The 21,212-nt window shown below is 49.2% G+C and overlaps 1 long non-coding RNA gene across 2 annotated transcripts in view; it reads right to left on the reverse strand.

Annotated features, from left to right (window-relative positions):
• LOC144610938 (uncharacterized) overlaps positions 1 to 19,355 on the reverse strand; it is a 102,598-nt gene extending 83,243 nt beyond the window's left edge. Inside the window, exons 1-2 of one of the 2 annotated variants that reach the window (XR_013549456.1) lie at positions 19,069 to 19,355; positions 8,406 to 8,443 (exon numbers count right to left, since the gene is read on the reverse strand). This is a non-coding gene — a long non-coding RNA (uncharacterized LOC144610938). The remainder of the gene's footprint in view (positions 1 to 8,405; positions 8,444 to 19,068) is intronic. The other variant, XR_013549457.1, reaches the window with a different exon arrangement.
• Between the last annotated feature and the right edge of the window lie 1,857 nt (positions 19,356 to 21,212).

The raw sequence follows: 21,212 nt of genomic DNA on the forward strand, positions 1-21,212 counted from the left end.
GCTCTGGTTTGGTGCTGGCTTAACTCAGCGGGTCAGGCAACGTTTTGGTTAGTTTTGGTCTCCTAATCTGAGGAAAGGCATTCTTGCCATAGAGGGAGTACAGAGAAGGTTCACCAGTTTGATTCCTGGGATGGCAGGACTTTCATATGAAGAAAGACTGGATAGACTCGGCTTATACTCGCTGGAATTTAGAAGATTGAGGGGGGATCTTATAGAAACTTACAAAATTCTTAAGGGGTTGGACAGGCTAGATGCAGGAAGATTGTTCCCGATGTTGGGGAAGTCCAGAACCAGGGGTCACAGTTTAAGGATAAGGGGGAAGTCTTTTAGGACCGAGATGAGAAGGTTTTTTTTCACACAGAGAGTGGTGAATCTGTGGAATTCTCTGCCACAGAAGGTAGTTGAGGCCAGTTCATTGGTTATATTTAAGAGGGAGTTAGATGTGACCCTTGTGGCTAAAGGGATCAGTGGGCATGGAGAGAAGGCAGGTACGGGATACTGAGTTGGATGATCAGCCATGATCATATTGAATGGCGGTGCAGGCTCGAAGGGCCGAATGGCCTACTCCTGCACCTATTTTCTATGTTTCTATGTCTGTGGAGAAAGGGGATGGGTGGCGTTTTGCGTCGTGCCAAGAGTCAAGTGTTTTATTGTCAAATGTCCCAGACAGAACAATGACATTCTTACTTGCAGAAGCACAACAGCATCATGGGGAGCCAAGACCTGGAGACTAAAACTGAGTGTGGCAAAAACCACCACAACGGCCTTTCACCTGAACAACAAGGAAGCTCAATGCCAGCTAACCGTCACCCTCAATGGGACACCCCTACCCTACAACCCATTTCTTACATACCTCGGGGTGAACCTAGATCGGCAGCTGACCTACAAGCAACACCTTGAAGCTCTCTGTGCTAAGGTCTCGGCACGGAACAACCTCCTGCGTTGCTTGGCTGGATCGTCATGGGGCGCCAGGACATCTACTCTTCGAACCAGTGCTCCTGCACTCGTGTACAGCGCCGCTGAGTACGCCGCCCCAGCACGGTGCCGCAGCGCTCATACCAGCAAGCTAGACGCCACCCTCAACGACACCATGCGGATCATCACTGGCTGCCTACTCCCTACTCCGACGGATCTCCTGCCGGTGCTCGCAGGTATCGCACCCGCCAAGCTTCGCAGAGAGTTCTTCACTCATAGGCTGGTGTACAAGGCCCCATCAGATGCCAAACAACCTTTGCACCACCTCGCCCAGGATTCACAGCAACTGGGACCTCAACGCCTGTCATCTCGTCGCCCTTTCTCCCGTCATGCAGCGACCCTCTGTGGCTCCGGTTTCAACATACTAGGAGCATGGAGAACCAGCTGGGAACAAACATCGCGACCTCCTCAATTCACTGTCGCACCGAACACCACAGCCCCACCCGGCTCGGACACGCCCCGCAAAGAGTGGGTCGCCCTGAACCGGCTCTACACAGGGGTCGGCCGGTTCAATGCCAACATGCATCGTTGGGGGTTGCGTCCATCAGCAGCCTGCGTGTGTGGAGCAGACCAGCAAACAGAGCAGCGCGGCATGTCCGACTGCACTGTCCTCCGTCCCCCTGGTGGAGGGGTAGACCTCACGGCCCTCGACAACAGCACATCGCACTGGCTACAGCGCCTGGAGGGTGTCAGGTAACCTCTGCTGCCTCAAACGCAAGAAGAAGAACAGAATATGTAAACATAGTACACTGGAAACAATATCATAAAGGAGGGGGAAAAAATAGTTCAGTGTGTGTATATACACATACTCACAAACACATACATATATACATATACTCACAAACACATACATATATACATATACTCACAAACACATACATATATACACATACTCACAAACACATACATATATACATATATACATATACTCACAAACACATACATATATACACATACTCACAAACACATACATATATACATATACTCACAAACACATACATATATACACATACTCACAAACACATACATATATACATATACTCACAAACACATACATATATACATATACTCACAAACAAATACATATATACACATACTCACAAACACATACATATATACACATGCTCACAAACACATACATATATACATATACTCACATACATATATACACATACTCACAAACACATACATATATACATATATACACATGCTCACAAACACATACATATATACAGATCACACGCACACATACATGCACACAAAAAAACAAACTACAATAGTGCAGAACAAACAATAAGTGACAATAATAACAAAATAATAAAACTAGTGTATGGGTGTCCTGACACGTCCATTTTCTCCTCAGAAACTGCTTGACCCGCTGGGTTAATCCAGCACTTTGTGCCTATCTTTGGGATAAACCAGCATCTGCAGTTCTCGGTTTCTCCTCTAGTTTGGTGCTGGGCTAATAGAACGTCATGGAGTCAACTGGGATGGCACAGTGGATCAGCGGTAGAGTTGCTGCCCCACAGAGCCAGAGAACCAGGTTCCATCCTGACATGGGCTGCTGTCTGTACAGAGTTTGCACGTTCTCCCCGTGACCTGCATGGGTTTTATCCAGGTGCTCCGGTTTCCACCTGCACTCCAAAGGCATACAGGTTTGTTGTTTAACTGGTTTGGTAACATTTGCAAATTGTTCCCAGTGTATAGGAGAGTGCTAGTGTGCGGGGTGATAGCTGGTGGGCGTGGACTCGATGGGCCGAAGGGCCCTTTTCCGCACGGTATCTCTGATGTTGGGGAAGTCCAGAACAAGGGGTCACAGTTTAAGGATAAGGGGGAAGTCTTTTAGGACCGAGATGAGAATTTTTTTTTTCACACAGAGAGTGGTGAATCTGTGGAATTCTCTGCCACAGAAGGTAGTTGAGGCCAGTTCATTGGCTATATTTAAGAGGTAGTTAGATGTGGCCCTTGTGGCTAAAGGGATCAGGGGGTATGGAGAGAAGGCAGGTACGGGATACTGAGTTGGATGATCAGCCATGATCATATTGAATGGCGGTGCGTACAGGCTCGAAGGGCCGAATGGCCTACTCCTGTACCTATTTTCTATGTTTCTATGTCTGAGATCTGAGGGTAGGATCGAACCCGGGTCCCTGGCGCTTTGAGGCAGCAGCACTACCAGCTGCACCGCTGTGCCTCCTCTTACAGTGTTGACCTTCTGCAACACCTTATCCCCGCTCCCTTCTTGCCCTCCTTGCTGAGTACTTGCCCCGTTTGTTCAGCTAGCTTTGGACGAATTTGCAGCCCTCTCTTTCAGAATTTCCTCTCCGCTGAACTCCCCTCCGGTTTAGAACTTCACAGCTGAGCAAACACCGTTCAGCTCTGCCACAGCTGTTTTGTTTGGAATGTGGCAAGTACAGGAATACGTTACAGAGTGCAGCTAATGCTTTCTTACGAGGACTTTGTTTATTAAACTGTTATTGGAATAAGATCCTGATGGCACCAAACTCCCAAATAAATCTCTTCCATGCTAGATGCAGGACAGATTGCCCCAATGTTGGGCGAGTCCAGAACCAGGGGCCACACAGTCTAAGAATAAAGGGGAGGCCATTTAAAACTGAGGTGAGAAGGAACTTTCTCACCCAGAGAGTTGTGAATTTGTGGAATTCTCTGCCAGAGGGCAGTGGAGGCCAAATCATTGGATGGATTTAAAAGAGAGTTAGATAGAGCTCTAGGGGCTAGCGGAATCAAGGGATATGGGGAGAAGGCAGGCACGGGTTACTGATTGTGGATGATCAGCCATGATCACAATGAATGGCGGTGCTGGCTCAAAGGGCCAAATGGCCTCCTCCTGCACCTATTTTCTATGTTTCTACAATGATGAGAGGTTTTACTACAGGAACGGGAGCTAAGGGAATTTTCAAGGACTGCATGAAAAATGTCACCTTCTCCCTGACTGGTAGGAATCGGCTTAGTGCAGTGTAGAGATACAGTGCAGAAACAGGCCCTTCGGCCCATCGACTCCACGCCAACCACGATCCCAGCACACTGGTACTATCCTACATGTACTAGGGACAACTTACAATTTATACCACGGAGAAAACCCACGCAGGTCACGGGGAAAACGTACAAAATCCATACAGACAGCACCCATAGTCGGGATGGAACCCGGGTCTCTGGCGTCGTAAGGCAGCAACTCTACCGCTGCGCCACCGTGTCACCCCAGTTGAATCCATGATGCCATGAAGTAGTATAAGAAAATAACTGCAGATGCTGGTACAAATCGATTTATTCACAAAATGCTGGAGTAACTCAGCAGGTCAGGCAGCATCTAGGGAGAGAAGGAATGGGTGACGTTTCGGGTCGAGACCCTTCTTCAGACTGATGTCGGGGGTGGGACAAAGGAAGGATATAGGTGGAGACAGGAAGATAGAGGGAGATCTGGGAAGGAGGAGGGGAAGGGAGGGACAGAGGAGCTATCTGAAGTTGGAGAAGTCGACGTTCATACCACCGGGCCGCAAACTGCCCAGGCGAAATATGAGGTGCTGCTCCTCCAATTTCCGGCGGGCCTCACTATGGCACTGGAGGAGGCCCACGACAGAGAGGTCAGACTGGGAATGGGAGGGGGAGTTAAAGTGCTGGGCCACCGGGAGATCAGTTGCGTTAATGCGGACCGAGCGCAGGTGTTCAGCGAAGCGATCGCCGAGCCTGCGCTTGGTTTCGCCGATATAGATAAGTTGACATCTAGAGCAGCGGATGCAATAGATGAGGTTGGAGGAGGTGCAGGTAAACCTCTGTCTCACCTGGAAAGAATGTTTGGGTCCTTTGATGGAGTTGAGGGGGGAGGTAAAGGGACAGGTGTTGCATCTCGTGCGGTTGCAAGGGAAAGTGCCCGGGGTTAGGGTGGTTTGGGTAGGAAGGGACGAGTGGACCAGGGAGTTGCGGAGGGAACGGTCTCTGCGGAACGCAGAGAGGGGAGGGGATGGGAAGATATGGCCAGTGGTGGGGTCCTGTTGTAGGTGACGGAAATGTTGGTGGATGATATGTTGGATCCGCTGGCTGGTGGGGTGGAAGGTGAGAACGAGGGGGATCCTGTCCTTGTTGCGAGTGGGGGGATGGGGAGCAAGAGCGGAGCTGCGGGATGTAGAAGAGACCCTAGTGAGAGCCTCATCTATAATGGAGGAGGGGAAGCCCCGTTTTCTGAAAAACGAGGACATCTCGGAAGCCCTAGTCTGAAACACCTCATCCCGGGCGCAGTTGCGGCGTAGACGGAGGAATTGGGAGTAGGGGATAGACTTTTTGCAGGGGACCGGGTGGGAAGAAGTGTAGTCCAGATAGCTGTGCGAGTCAGTGGGTTTATAGTAAATGTCCGTCACTAGTCTGTCTCGTGATGGAGATGGTGAGATCCAGAAACGGGAGGGAGATGTCAGAGATAGTCCAGGTATATTTGAGGGCAGGATGGAAATTGGAGGTGAAGTGTATAAAGTCAGTGAGTTCTGCATGGGTGCAAGAGGTAGCACCAATGCAGTCGTCGATGTAGCGGAGGTAGAGTTCGGGGATGGGGCCAGTGTACGTCTGGAACAGGGATTGTTCGACGTACCCGACAAAGAGGCAGGCGTAGCTAGGGCCCATGCGAGTGCCCATAGCTACGCCTCTGGTTTGGAGGAAGTGGGAGGAGTCAAAGGAGAAGTTGTTGAGGGTAAGAACCAGCTCTGCTAGGCGGAGGAGAGTGTTGGTCGATGGGGATTGGCTGGTTCTACGGTCGAGGAAGAAACGGAGGGCTTCGAGACCATCCTTGTGGGGGATGGAAGTGTAGAGTGACTGGACGTCCATGGTGAAAATGAGGGAGTGGGGGCCTGGGAACCGGAAGTTATCCAGGAGATGGAGAGCGTGTGAGGTGTCTTGGGCGTAGGTGGGGAGGGATTTGACCAGGGGGGATAGGATGGAGTCGAGGTAGGTAGAGATAAGTTCGGTGGGGCATGAGCAGGCAGAGACAATGGGTCTGCCGGGACAATTGTGTTTGTGGATTTTGGGTAGGAGGTAGAATCGGGCCGTGCGGGGCTGGGGAACTATGAGATTGGAGGCACTGAGGGGTAGTTCGCCGGAGTTGGTGAGGTCGGTGATGGTGCTGCTGATGAAGGTCTGGTGTTTATCGGTGGGGTCATGGTCCAGGGATAGGTAGGAAGAGGTGTCTGATAGTTGTTGTCTGGCCTCGGTGCGGTAGAGGTCAGCACGCCAGACTACCACAGCCCCTCCCTTGTCAGCGGGTTTAATTATTAAGTCCGGGTTGTTGCGGAGTGAGTTGAGGGCTGCACGTTCAGGAGGGGAGAGGTTGGAGTTAGTCAGGGGAGTGGAGAATTTGAGGCGGCCGATGTCACGCCGGCAGTTTGAAATAAAAAGTTCTAGTGGGGGTAGTAGGCCATACTGGGGGGTAAAAGTGGAGGGGGTCCGTTGGAGACGGGAGAAGGGGTCATCACTGGGTAAGTTCTGTTAGCTCAGCGCCAAACTAGAGGAGAAGCAAGGAACTGCAACGCTGGTTTATACCAAAGTGTTGGAGTAACACAGCGGGTCAGATAGCAAACCGACAGCACCTGGAGTCAGGATCGAAGCCGGGTCTCTGGCACTGTAAGGCAGCAACTCTACCGCTGCGCCACCGTAAAATTATTAGTAATGTCGTGCCAGACAAAGAGCGTGAGAAACCAGACCATTAGAGAGAAATATCGTCCACCTCTTCACCCTGTTATTCACGTTTGCCTATGCTTCACATCAACAGTCGAGCATTTCCAAATGATGCCACGCCTTGCACTTTGTAGTCGTTTTATGTTTTACACGTGGGAGTTCTAGAGTTTCCAATGGTTATCCTTGCACCGTGTCTCAATTACCCTGTGTTTAAACAATTGGAAGCCACCCAGCTATCCTCTGTGATTTTGCTGCAAGGTTAAATCTTTTTCTGCTACCAATTTAGTTGTTCTTTTAAGGGAAAACTACCGATGCGGTGAGTTGTGTTTGTGCAGTCACGGTTGAGAGAAGGAGGAATCATGAGTTGGGGCGACACAGTGGTGCAGCGGGCAGAGTTGCCTTACAGCGCCAGAGTCCCAGGTTCAATCCTGACTACGGATGCTGTCTGTACGGAGTTTCAGTAAAAATAGTCAATTGTCCCTCGTATATAGGATAGTGCTCGAGTATGGCGATCGCTGGTCATCGCATATTTGGTGGACCGAAGGGTGTAGGAAGTAACTGCAGATGCTGGTTTACACCAAAGATAGACCCAAAACGCTGGAGTAACTCAGCGGGGTAGGCAGCATCTCTGGAGAGAAGGAATTGGTGACATTTCAGACTGAGACCCCCTCTTCAGACAGTCTGAAGAAAGGTCTCGACCCCATTCGTCACACATTCCTTTTCTCCAGAGATGCTGCCTGTCCCGTTGAGTTACTCCAGCATTTTGTGTCTATCTTCGGCGGGCCGAAGGGCCTGCTTCTGCGCTGCATCTCGAAAGTTAAAGCTAAAACTAAAATCTAATTTGAAAACATGCGTGATTTCATTGCTTGAGCAATGTATGACTTCAGTTGGTTCTGCAGAGTATAGTTTTAAAGGGAATTGTCAAGTCAAGTCAATTTTATTTGTATAGCACATTTAAAAACAACCCACGTTGACCAAAGTGCTTTACATCAGTTCAGGTACTAAGAACGAACATACAATGGCACACAAACATAACAGCACATACATAAACAGTTCACAGCGCCCCCTCAGAGGGCCTCAAACGCTAGGGAGTAGAAATAGGTTTTGAGCCTGGACTTAAAGGAGTCGATGGAGGGGGCAGTTCTGATGGGGAGAGGGATGCTGTTCCACAGTCTAGGAGCTGCAACCGCAAAAGCGCGGTCACCCCTGAGCTTAAGCCTAGACCGCGGGATAGTCAGTAGCCCCAAGTCGGCCGACCTGAGGGACCTGGAGATTGTACGATTTGTAAGATTCACAATGATTTAAACATTCCCCCTCTCACCTTATAGCTTTGTCCTCTAGTTTTGGACATTTCCACCCGGGGAGAAAGGTCACCTATCCATATTTTCTAGAGATGCTTCCTGACCGGCACATCTATATACTAAAACTCTTGTTTGTTTGTTTGTTTGTTCCTGAACTACAGCCAAAACGGTACACGATAGCGCGACAATTTTAGGCCCACCTTACTCACCGTCGTCCCTTTGGTGCTAATGGAAGACGTTTCATTGAAATCTGTGTTACATGTTTAAAGTTATTCACATTTTAAAGTTTAAATCTATCCCCTAGGGAGGGGGGATAAGGGGGTTGAGGGGGATAGAGTGGGGGAGGGGAAGGGGGGAGGGGGGGGGGGGGAGGAGAGGGTGCTGCACCAATGCAGGAGAGCTTTTTGCCCAACGGGTCCACTTGGTCTAGTCTCCATTAAACTTTTGCCCTCTTACCTTATAGCTGTGCCCTCTAGAGTTGAGCTTTTCCACCTCTGGGAGAAAGAGAGAAAGGTCACCTATCCATGTTCTCGAGAGATGCTTCTTAACCTCCACATCACCATTAAACTTGCCAAATCTACGCAAACTTGCCCCGCAAGCATGCCCAGCATCGTTGAGTTGCTCCAACACTTTGTGTAATGTTCTAGGTGTCATTCCCTTCCCACGAACAGTCTTCCTTTCCATGGTGGCTTTCCTCGTGTGTTAGTACGTGAATATTCACCGGAAAAGATAAATGCCAATTGCTCTGGAAACCATTGAGAACAAAGTGTGTTTTGTGTGTTGCTTCAAATGTATAGAATGTGCAGCACCAAAATGGGTCCTTTGGCCTCACTGATCCAACCAAGTGTTGACTCCTGCCTCTCCCTACCTCGAAACACTGGCCAACAGTTATCACACTTGCAACCTTACCCTAGTCAGCACAGTGGCACATCAGTAGAGCTGCTGCTTTACAGCGCCGGAGACCCGGGTTTGATCCTGACCTCTGGTACAGAATTTGTACGTTCTCCCCGTGACCCTGGGGTTTTCCCAGGGTGCAGCAGTATCCTCCCACACTCCAAAAACGTCCAGGTTTGTAGCTTAATTGGCTTTGGTAAAAAATATAAATTATCCCTAGGGTGTGTAGGATAGTGTTAGTGTGTGAGGATTGCTAGTCGGCGTGGACTCGGTGGGCCGAAGGGCCTGTTTCCATGCCTTAAACTTAACTAAAACTTGTCATCCTACTAGTTCCACTGTTCGCATCCTTTCATTATCACCTCTTCCACAGCCAACAATGGACCATTATGAGCTCCACCCTTCCCTGGCCATCGGTTGCCGGCCCTGCTTTGTTCTGGCCTTTTCTTACCCCCAGTTCCCTCCCCTCTACTTTCAGTCTGAAGAAGGGTCCCGACCCGAAATGTCACCCGTCCTGCAATTATTTTCCTACTCATCTATTCAGACGCCCGCAGTATACCATCATAGAATTCCCCAAACAAAGTTACAACCAAACTTTGAACACCCAATGCGAAAATTAAAATGCATTGGTCACATGGATGCATCGGGACGGAACACAAGGTTCAAATATTCAGGTTGAATTTCCAGTACAACCTGACCACAAGCAACAAAAGACATTGGATAACATTGGGAGTCATGTTGTAAAACAAGATTTATGACTCAGCTTGTTTTTCTTCTGAGAGATGGGAGGGGAGATGCAAAGTTATTTGGATGTCAGCCAGGAATCATCCCTCTAGGACTTGTTAAACTGAGATATGTTCTAAGTGTGTAGATAGTGCTGGTGTAACTCGGCGGGTCAGGCAGCATCTCAGGAGAGAAGGAATGGGTGACGTTTCGGGTCGAGACCCTTCTTCAGTCTGAAGAAATGTCACCCATTCCTTCTCTCCTGAGATGCTGCCTGACCCGCTGAGTTACTCCAGCATTTTGTGATACCTTCGACTAAATAGATGAGGTCAGCTTAGCACAAACATTGTGGGCCAAAGGGCCCGCACTTGTGCTGTACTTCTAGTTTAATTTAGTTGAATTTAGAGATACAATGCGGAAACAGGCCCTTCGGCCCACCGGGTCCGTGCCGACCAGCGATCCCCGCACATTAACACTATCCTACACACACGAGGAACAATTTTACATTTCCACCAAGTCAGATTAACCTACAAACCTGTACGTCTTTGGAGTGTTGTACTATTGTACAGCGGCGCGGTGGGGTGGCGCAGCGGTAGAGTTGCTGCCTTACAGCGAATGCAGCGCCGGAGACTCAGGTTCGATCGTGACTACGGGTGCTGTACTGTACGGAGTTTGTACGTTCTCATCGTGACCTGCGTGGGTTTTCTCCGAGATCTTCGGTTTCCTCCCACACTCCAAAGACGTACAAGTTTGTAGGTTAATTGGCTGGGCAAATATAAAAATTGTCCCTAGTGGGTGTAGGATAGTGTTAATGTGCAGGGATCGCTGGTCGGCGCGGACCCAGTGGGCCGAAGGGCCTGTTTCTGCGCTGTATCTCTAAATCTAAATCTAAAAAGTGCTGTTGTATGTCCTAGGTGACGTTTAAGCCTGAAGAAGGGCCTCGACTTGAAACGTCACCTATCCATGTTCTCCAGAGATGCTGTCTGACCCGCTGAGTTACTCCAGCGCTTTGTGTCTTTTTTTTGTCGTAGAGGTCACTCCTAGCTGGAAAACAGTCCTTCGTTTAGTTTAGTCTAGTCTAGTTTAGTTTATTAATACAGCCTGGAAACAATCACCATCCCTGTACCAGGCACTCACCACCCTCCCTGTAAAAAAGTTGCCCGACACATCTCCTTGAAACATTGTCCCTCTCACCTTAAAGCTGTGCCCTCTTGTATTAGATTTTTCCATTCTGGGATAAAGGTTCTGACTGCCTGCCCATTCTATCCTGATTATGCACTATGACTCTTGATTGGCAAGTCACCAGTGCAAACAGTACAAGAAGCCCCAGATGTGCCAACCAAAAGTTAATTAGTTTTAATGGTGCAGCTTTTGCCCTTGGTTATGCAATCGAGTAAGTCTATCCTCATTACCGAGTGGAAATAGGAATGGAATCTGCAGGCATGCAGCCCGTAATCCCAACGTCCCATTAAGGCACAGCTCAAGTATCTCTGGAAATGTGCCTGATGCATTTTTCATTCCAAAGAGTGTCACCTCACACAATACCGGGCATGTGGGCGGGTGTTGTAGACTTGCATTGTGCACGATTGTCACAGGGCATATTGGTGAATGTTTTCTAGATGTATTTTACCCTAAAGGCGGCACGGTGGCACAGCGGTAGAGCTGCTGCCTCACAGTGCCAGAAACCCGGGTTCCATCCTGACCACGGGTGCTGTCGGTACGGAGTTTGTACGCTCTCCCCATGACCTGCGTGGGTTTTCTCCGGGTGCTCCGGTTTCCTCCCACACTCCAAAGACATGCCGATTTGTAGGTTAATTAGCTTTGGTAACATTGTAAATTGTCCCTCGTGTGTAGGATAGTGTTAGTGTACAGGGTGATCGCTTGTCGGCTCGGACTCATGGGCCGAAGGGCCTGTTTCCGCGCTGTATCTCTAAACTAAACTAACGTCACAAGGCATGTTGGTGAGTAAGTTTATAAGTCATAGAAGCAGAAGTAAGCCATTCGGCCCAATGAGTGTACTCTGCCATTCAATCATGGCTGATCTATCATGTCCTCTCAACCCCATTCTCCTGTCTTCTCCCCTTAACCCTTGACACTCTTACTAATCAAAAACCTGTCAATCTCCCTTTTAAAAATATCCAATGACGTCCTCCACAGCCGTCTGTGGCAATGATTTCCACAGATTCACCACCCTCTGACCAAAGAAATTCCTCATCTCCTTTCTAAAGGTACATCATTTTATTCTGAGGCTACGCCCTCTAGTTCTAGACTCCCCCACTAGTGGAAATATCCTCTCCACATCCGGGCCTTTCACTATTTGGTAAGGTCCTCTCTTCTAAATTCCAGTGAGTACAGGCCCAGTGCCGTCAAACGCTCATCAGACGTTAACCCAGTGCTTCTTAAACTCATTCACCCTTGAGTCTTTATCACAAAATTTCATTCACCCTCGACTAAATTTTCTTATGTTTTTTGGTAATTTTCGTCTTATTCTCCCTTGTGTATAATTTTATATATATTAAGTCGTTCACCCCTCTAGTTTCATTCACCCTAGGGTGAACCATTCACCAGTTTAAGAAGCACTGTGTTAACCCACCCATCTGCACATCCCCAATGTTATCAAGTTGTTTTTTTGCATTAATGCCTTGAGGCATGTCGGTGAACAGTTTCGAAATTTATTTTGCATTAATATCACAAGGCCAGTGAATGTTTTCTAAATGTTTTTTCACTAACGTCACAGAGCATGTGGAAGCATGTTTCCAAATTGTAATTTGCATGGTCTCTCTTTTAAAAAAATCTGTTTCACAGAATTTATGTGTGATTTCTAGAAAACCTACATTTTTATGTGTTGTCTGAATCTAGCTGCCTCTGATGTCCTGCAGGCAGGATATTTGTTGTACCATATTTGTCCCTGCGAAAATAAATTCAACTTGACTCAACTTGAATGCCGCCTTGCAAGTTGAGATGCGTTTCATGTGTCTGACGATGCCAGAGTTTAGAGATACAGAGTGGAAACAGACCCTTCGCCTACCGAGTCCTCGCCGACCAACGCTCCCCGTACACGAGCACTATTTTACACACTCGAGACAATTTACCATTAACTGAAGCCAATTGACCAACAAATCTGTACGTCTTTGGGGTGTGGGAGGACACCGAAGCACCTAGAGAAAACCTGGTCACGGGGAGAAGGTACAAACTCCGTAAGACCGTATAGTCACGATTGAACCCGGGTCTCTGCCGCTGTAAGGCAGCAACTCTACCGGAGCGTCACCATGCCGCCCCAACGTTAAATATTAGAGGCACAGCGTCATACAACATGGATTTAGGGCCTTGAACCACTGAGTCCATGAGGGCGTGCAGCGTAGGTTTACTAGGTTAATCCCCAGAATGGCGGGACTGTCATATGTTGAAAGACTGGAGCGAAGGATGAGAGGAGATCTTATCGAAACGTATAAGATTATTAAGAGGTTGGACACGTTAGAGGCAGGAAACATGTTCCCAATGTTGGGGGAGTCCAGAACAAGGGGCCACAGTTTAGGAATAAGGGGTAGGCCATTTAGAACTGAGATGAGGAAAAACGTTTTCAGTCAGAGAGTTGTGAATCTGTGGAATTCTCTGCCTCAGAAGGCAGTGGAGGCCAATTCTCTGAATGCATTCAAGAGAGAGCTAGATAGAGCTCTTAAGGAGCTCTTAAGGAGTCAGGGGGTATGGGGAGAAGGCAGGAACAGGGTACTGATTGAGAATGATCAGCCATGACCACATTGAATGGCGGTGCTGGCTCGAAGGGCCAAATGGCCTCCCCCTACACCTATTGTCTATTGTCTAACCACCAACCACCCAGTTCAAAGGTTTCAATGGTCTTTTATTGTCACGTGTCCCAATTAAGGTACAGTGATATGCAAATTACCATATAGCCATAAGAGAAAAACAAGACACACAACTACATAAAAGTTAACATAAACATCTACCACAGCGGATTCCCCACATTCCTCACTGTGATGGAAGGCAAAAAAGTCCAATCAACTTCCTCTTTATTTACACTAACCATTAGAAGGAAGAAGGGTCCCGACTCAAAACGTCATCGATCCATGTTCTCCAGAGATGTTAGCTGACCCGCTGAGTTACTCCAGCACTTTGTGTCTTTTACACTAACCCTAAGCTAAACTAAGATGCGAGGAACGGCTAGTTCACAAAAATGCTGGAGTAACTGGCAAGTTAATTGGCTTCAATAAAAATGTCTCTGTGCGAATAGGATAGAACTAGTGTACAAGTGATCGCTGGTCGGCGTGGGCTCAGTGGGCCGAAGGGCCTGTTTCCACACTGTATCTGTAAAACTAAAACTAAATTAGCTAGTCTTGCCACAGCACAAGTTGCATAAGGTCATAAGTGATAGGTGCAGAATGAGTCCATTCGGCCCATCAAGTCTACCATGTCATTCAATCATGGCTGATCTGCCCATCCCTCCTAACCCCATTCTCCTGCCTTCTCCCCATAACCCCATAACTCCTACTAATCAAGAATCTTTCTATCTCTGCCTTAAAAATATATCCATTGACTTGGCCTCCACAGCCTTCTATGGCAAAGAATTCCACAGATTCACCACCCTCTGCCTCAAGAAGTTCCTCCACATCGCCTTCCTAAAGGAACGTCCTTTAATTCTGAGGCTATGACCTCTAGTCCGAGACTCTCCCACTAGTGGAAACATCCTCTCCACATCCACTCGATCCAGGCCTTTCACTATTTGGTACATTTCAGTGAGGTCCCCCCTCACTCTTCTGAACTCCAGCTAGTACAGGCCCAGTGCAGACAAACGCATGTGTGTCCCCATATGTCTGTGGGCTTTCATACGCATGGATGTAGAGTTTAGATTGGGTTAGGTCTGTGTATGTACATGTTCGGTCTCTTTGTGTGTCAGGCTTTACGTGTAGATTTGTCCATGCAAGTTGAATTTTGCATTGGCAAATGCCATGAAAGCAGATTGCTATTTAAAAGAAGAGGCGAGTGGAATTAGAGTAGCATGCGAGGAAAAAAATGCTACCAGTGATTAGATGGACTAAACACTCCATCAACACTGTCAGTTACAGCAATAAAATGTTATCATCCCGTGTCAGGCCGAGGATCAGCCTGTGTATTTTCTCTGAACAGGTTCCTGTCACCCAGGAGAAAATAGGCAAGCCAACCTCCTGGCAGCCATGTCAAGGTAAGAAACAAGAGATGTCTGAACTTCACCGTGGCGCGACGGTAGAGTTCCCGCCTTACAGCACCACAGATCCGGGTTCGATCCTGACTATGGTGCTGTCTGTACGGAGTTTGAGTCTGTACGGACCGCGTGAATTTGCTTCGATTTCCCTCCCTCACTCCAAAGACGTGCAGGTTTGTAGGTTAATTTGGCTTTGGTAAAAATGATAAATTGGCCCTAGTATGTAGGATGGTGTTAGTGTACGGGGATCGCAGGTTGGCGTGGACTCGATGGGCCGAAGGGTCTGTTTCCGCGTGCATCTCTAAACTAAACTAATTTAAACTATTCTGCTGACGCTTGGCTCTGATACTAAAATAAAAATGGGAGGAATTAGTCTGATCGTCTCATTTTCTGCAATTGAGCAGAGGTTACTTTCCCAAGTCAACACGATATAAACCCAGCACAGAAAACATCGAGTGCCAACCAAATGGAAAACATTTGCACTGCCAAATATCTGGAATTTGAAGCTACTCTGCCAGATGTTTTGAAAGATTTAACAATTTGCAACTGCAGTTTAGTTTAGTTCAGAGATATGGCATGGAAACAGGCCCACCGAGTGCACGCCAACCATCGATTATCCATTGACACGCATTCTATGTTATCCCGCTTTCCCATCCACTCTCTACAAACTAGAGGCAATTTGCAGAGGGTCAATTCACACCCCTGCAACAGTCTGTTCGAACTTCTACCATCGGGCAGACGATACAAGGCCTTCTACGCCCGCACCTCCAGACTCAGGAACAGCTTCATCCCCAGGGCCATAGCTGCTATGAACCGGTCCTGCTGAGCCGGATGGTCACATCGCACAGTGAACCGGCACAGATCTACTTGCACTTTATTCTGTTTTAAAACTGTTCTAATTTGTTTCATTGGGTTGTTTAAATTAATACTGACTAGCTAATTAATTTATTGCATCGTATGGGAGGCGCATTCCCAATCTCGTTGTACCCCTGTACAATGACAATAAAGATATATTGTATTGTATTGTATTAACCTACAAACCCACGCGCTTTTTGAACATGGGAGGAACCCGCAGCAACCGGAAGGATGTAAATTTAAGGTAGACACAAAATGCTGGAGTAACTCAGCGGGACAGACAGCATCTCTGGAAAGAAGGAATGGGTGACGTTTTGGGTCGAGACCCTTCTTCAGTCTCAGTTACTCCAGCATTTTGTGTCTACCTTCGATTTAAGCCAGCATCGGCAGTTCTTTCCTACACAGGATGTAAATTTAGTTTAGTTTAGAGATACAGCATGGAAACAGGGCCTTGAGCCCATCGAGACCACGCCGACCAGCGTCCAGCCAGCCGTTCACACTAGTTATCTGTTATCCCACTTTCCCGTCCACTCTCCGCACACGAGGGGCAATTAATAGAGGCCAATTGACCTAAAAACCCACATGCCGTTGGGGGTGTGAGAGGAAACCGAAGGAAACCCACGCAGTCACAGTGAGAACGTGCAAATTCCACACAGGCAGCACCTGAGGTCAGGATCAAACTGGATTTCTGGAGTTCTGAGGCAGGAGCTCTACCAACTGTGCCACTAATCTTCACATCCCATCCTTCATCTTACCTTCTATCATTTCCAATAACATGTCTTTTGGTTTTGTGATGAATTAACGCACAATGGACGAGACATTGCATTTTGCCTTTATACTTGTGCCCTAAATGGACACACTTTAGCCCCAATGCAAAATGGCAACATTCAAACATCTTCATTTTAAGTGATCACCTTTTGCCTAAAAGATTTAATAGGAATCTGAGGGGTAATTTTTTACACAAGGGTGGCAGGTGAATGGACAAGGTGCCAGAGGAGGTGGTTGAGGCTGGGACTATCCCAACGCTTAAGAAACAGTTAGACAGGTACATGGATAGGACAGATATGGAACAAACGCAGGCAGGTGGGACTAGTGTAGCTGGGACATGTTGGCAGGTGTGGGCAAGTTGGGCCAAAGGGCCTGTTTCCACACTCTATGACTCTATGATTATTGCTCAGCATCAGGAACTATCATTCTCTTTCTGAGAGAAGTCTACAAGAACACTGTAGTCCCACTCTACCAGGTTCAGGGTCACCAACTTTCCTATGACTATCAGGTTCATAAGACATAGCAGCAGAAGTAGGCTGTTCAGCCCATCGAGTCTGCTCCACCATTTGATCATGACTGACCTATTTCTCCCTCTCAACCCCATTTTCCTGCCCTCTCCCTGCAACCTTTAACACCCTTACTATTCAAGAACCTATCAATCTCCGCTTTAAAAATACATAATATCTATTGGCCTCCACAGCCGTCTGTGGCAATGATTCCACAGATTCACCACCCTCTGGCTAAAGAAATTCCTCCTCATCTCCATTCCGAACTTATGTCCTTTTATTCTGAAGCTCTGCCTGCTGGTCCTAGACTCTCCCACTACTGAAACATCCTCTCTATCTAATTCTTTCATTTTTCAGTAGGTTTCAATCCGATTCCCCTTCATCCTTTAAACCCCAGCCTAGAGCCATCAAATGCTCATCATAAGATAGCCTGATTATCCCCGGATTCATTCTTGTAAACCACCTCTGGATCCTCTTCAACGCCTGCACTCCCTACCTCAGATATGGGGTTCAAAACTGCTCACAATATTCCAACTGCGATCTACCCTTTAGACTTTAGAGATACAGCATGGAAATAGGCCCTTCGGCCCACCGAGTCGTCCTGTACACTAACACTATACGACACACTGGGGACAATTTACAATTTTACCACAGCCAATTAACCTACCAACCTGTACATCATTGAAGAATCTCTATACAGACAGCACCCGTAGTCAGCATCGAACCCATATCTCTGGCGCTGTAAGGCAGCCACTCTACCACTGCACCACAGTACTGCACCTTAAAAAGCTTCAGTATTACATGGTTGCTTTTATTTTCTAGACTTCTCAAGATGAATGCTGGCATTGCATCTGCCTTCCTTACAATAGACAATAGGTGCAGGAGTAGGCCATTCGGCCCTTCGAGCCAGCACCACCATTCAATGTGATCATGGCTGATCATTCTCAATCAGTACCCCGTTCCTGCCTTCTCCCCGTACCCCCTGACTCCGCTATCCTTAAGAGCTCTATCTAGCTCTCTCTTGAATGCATTCAGAGACTTGGCCTCCACTGCCTTCTGAGGCAGAGAGTTCTACAGATTTACAACTCTCTGACTGAAAGTTTTTCCTCATCTCTGTTCTAAATGGCCTACCCCTTATTCTTAAACTGTGGCCTCTGGTTCTGGACTCCCCCAACATTGGGAACATGCTTCCTGCCTCTAACGTGTCCAACCCCTTAATAATCTTATATGTTTCGATAAGATCCCCTCTCATCCTTCTAAATTCCAGTGTATATAAGCCTAGTTGCTCCAGTCTTTCAACATACGACAGTCCCGCCATTCCGGGAATTAACCTAGTAAACCTACGCTGAACGCCCTCAATAGCAAGACTCAACCTGCAAATTAACCTTTTGGGAAATCTGCACCAGCCCTACCAAGTCCCTTTGCACCTCCAAATTCGGAATCCTCTCGCCATTTAGAAAATAGTCTACGCCTCTCTTTCTTACAACCTGTCCGACCCCAATTCTACCTGAGCAATGGGTATGGCACTATCATGGAGTTGCTTCTATTCTCAAGTGCTTAGGAATTTCTTATTCAGAGGGTGGTGAACCTGTGGAATTCATTGCCACAGACGCCTGTGGAGGTCAGGTCAGTGGATATTTTAAAAGTGGAGATTGACAGATTCTTGGAAGGATAGATCAGCCGTGGCTGAATGGCCTCATTCTGCTCCTATAACTTCTGAACATGAACATTAGTGCAAAAGTTGCCTGATCCAACCATGCAAAGGAGCAAAAGATAGAACTGAATGTTCAGAGAATTGGTAGAAACAAAGAACTACAGATACTGGTGTATAACAAAGATAGACACAAAGTGATGAAGTAACTCAGCAGATCAGGCAGGCATCTCTGAACAACACGGATAGGTGATGATTCACATTGGGACTATTCTTCAGACTGTGTCTATCAGGTTCAGGAACAGCCATCTTCCCTACAACCATCAGTCTATTAAACACTACAACCTTAAATAAGCCTTGAATATAGATTATTATTGTTATTATTGCACTATTATTGTTTGTTTGTCTTTTATGTGTACACGTCTGTATATATACATGTACTGTTTACATATTCTGTTGTGCTGCTGCAAGTAAGAATTTCATTGTTCTACCTGGGACATATGACAATAAAACACTTTTGACTCTTACCTGAGGTGCATGACAGTATTTTGTTCTTGCAAGATTGTTCTGATGGCTATCCTGGTGTAGATGGGGGGGGGGGGGGTCTCTTGGGGTCCTTCTACAACTGAGAGTCCTTTCAGCTGCTATTCTGGGGCCTAAATTCCTTCAGCATAGGTCTTAATCTGCAAAGGAGATGTACAAAAGAGGCTGGACACCAAACTCATGGCAGCATAGCATCTCTGGAGAGAAGGAATGGGTGACGATGCGGGTGGAGACCCTTCATCAGACTGATCATAAGAGGTTGGGTTAACATTGCCTAGTTTATCTTTGAGCTGTACAGACACCCCCACCCACCCCTCCCTACCTTCCCCTCCCTCTCTCCTTCTCCCCCTCCCTCTCTCCCCCTCCCTCTCCCCCTCCCTCTCTCTCCCTCCTCCCCTCCCTCCCTCTCCCCCCCTCCCCCTCCCCCTCCTCTCTCCCTCCCCCTTCTCTCTCCCTCCCTTCTCCCTCCCCTCCCTTCCCCTCCCCTCCTTCCCCCTCTCCCTCCCTTCCCCCCTCTCCCCCTCCTCCCTCCCTTCCCCCCCTCCCCCGTCTCCCTCCCTCCCTTCCCCTCCCCCTCTCCCTTCCTTCCCCTCCCCTCTCCCTCCCTTCCCCTCCCCCCTCTCCCTCCCTTCCCTCCCCCCCTTCCCCTCCCCCCTCTCCCTCCCTTCCCCTCCCCCCTCTCCCTCCCTTCCCCTCCCCCCTCTCCCTCCCTTCCCCTCCCCCCTCTCCCTCCCTTCTCTCTCCCCCCTCTCCCTCCCTTCCCCTCTCCCTCCCTTCCCCTCCCCCTCTCCCTCCCTTCCCCTCCCCCCTCTCCCTCCCTTCTCTCTCCCCCCCTCTCCTCACTTCCCCTCCCCCTCTCCCTCCTTCTCCTCCCCCCTCTCCATCCCCCCTCTCCCTCCCTTCCCCTCCCCCCTCTCCCCTCCCTTCTCTCTCCCCCCTCTCCCTCCCTTCCCCTCTCCCTCCCTTCCCCTCCCCCCTCTCCCTCCCTTCCCCTCCCCCCTCTCCCCTCCCTTCCTCTCCCTCCCCCCTCTCCCTCCCTTCCCCTCCCCCCTCTCCCTCCCTTCCCTTCCCCCCTCTCCCTCCCTTCCCCTCTCCCCTCCCTTCCTCTCCCTCCCTTCCCCTCCCCCCTCTCCCTCCCTTCCCCTCCCCCCTCTCCCTCCCTTCCCCTCCCCCCTCTCCCTCCCCCCCTCTCCCTCCCTTCCCCTCCCCCCTCTCCCTCCCTTCCCCTCCCCCCTCTCCCCTCTCCCTCCCTCTCTCCCATCCCACCCCTCCCCCAACAGAGAGGCGCTGACGTCACCGACAAAAACAAAACAAACACGGCGCGAATTCCGCAGATTAAAATTTATATAAAACACACAGCGAGGGACAGTGATGTTTTGGGGCGGGCGTTGAGTGGAATAATGGTGCGGTTGTGTTTTTAATTTGCGTGGGGGGCGGTCGTGGCCGTGATGCCCCGCGCGGGTATATAAGGCGGCGGGCGGGCGGCGCGGCAGCGCTGAAGGTTCTGGAAGCGGCGGCGGGAGGAGGAGGGAGGGGAGAGAGAGAGAGAGAGAGGGCCAGGGGAAGGGAGGGAGGGAGGGAGGGAGGGCAGGCGGCATTACCCAGGACGCGGCCTCCGTCTGCGGCCGGATGGTGAGGAGCTCCGTCGAGCGGATACTAAACAGCCACTACTTCGGTAAAGATAGAGAGCAGAGCCCAGCGGCGCCCGACGGCGGCATGAGGAACGGCCAGGAGAGGTGAGGGGGGGGGATGAAAGGGAGGGGGGGGGGGATGAAAGGGGGGGGGGGATGAAAAGGGGGGGGGGATGAAAGATGGGGTGGGGGGGGTGAAGAGGAGGGGGATTGGGACGGGGATTAAGGAGGTGGAGAAGGGTGGGGATGAACGGTGGGGGTGAAGGAGGGGGGATGGGGGCTTAAGGATGGGAATGGGGGGTTACGGATGGGGTGGAGAACCGACTGAGGGGTGTCGCCGGTTTGGGGGGGAGGTCCGGCCTGTGAGTGGGTAGTGGGAGGGGGGGGCAGGAGGAGGGAATTATCTGAAAGGGGGGGGGTGTTGTCCAGCCGGGGGAGGTCCGACTGGGGGCGGAGGTTGGGGTTGTCCGGTGTGGAGGGGATTCTGGAGGGGTCGCG

Source organism: Rhinoraja longicauda, chromosome 38 (assembly GCF_053455715.1).
Source record: "Rhinoraja longicauda isolate Sanriku21f chromosome 38, sRhiLon1.1, whole genome shotgun sequence".
In the NCBI taxonomy this organism is placed as follows: Eukaryota; Metazoa; Chordata; class Chondrichthyes; order Rajiformes; family Arhynchobatidae; genus Rhinoraja; species Rhinoraja longicauda.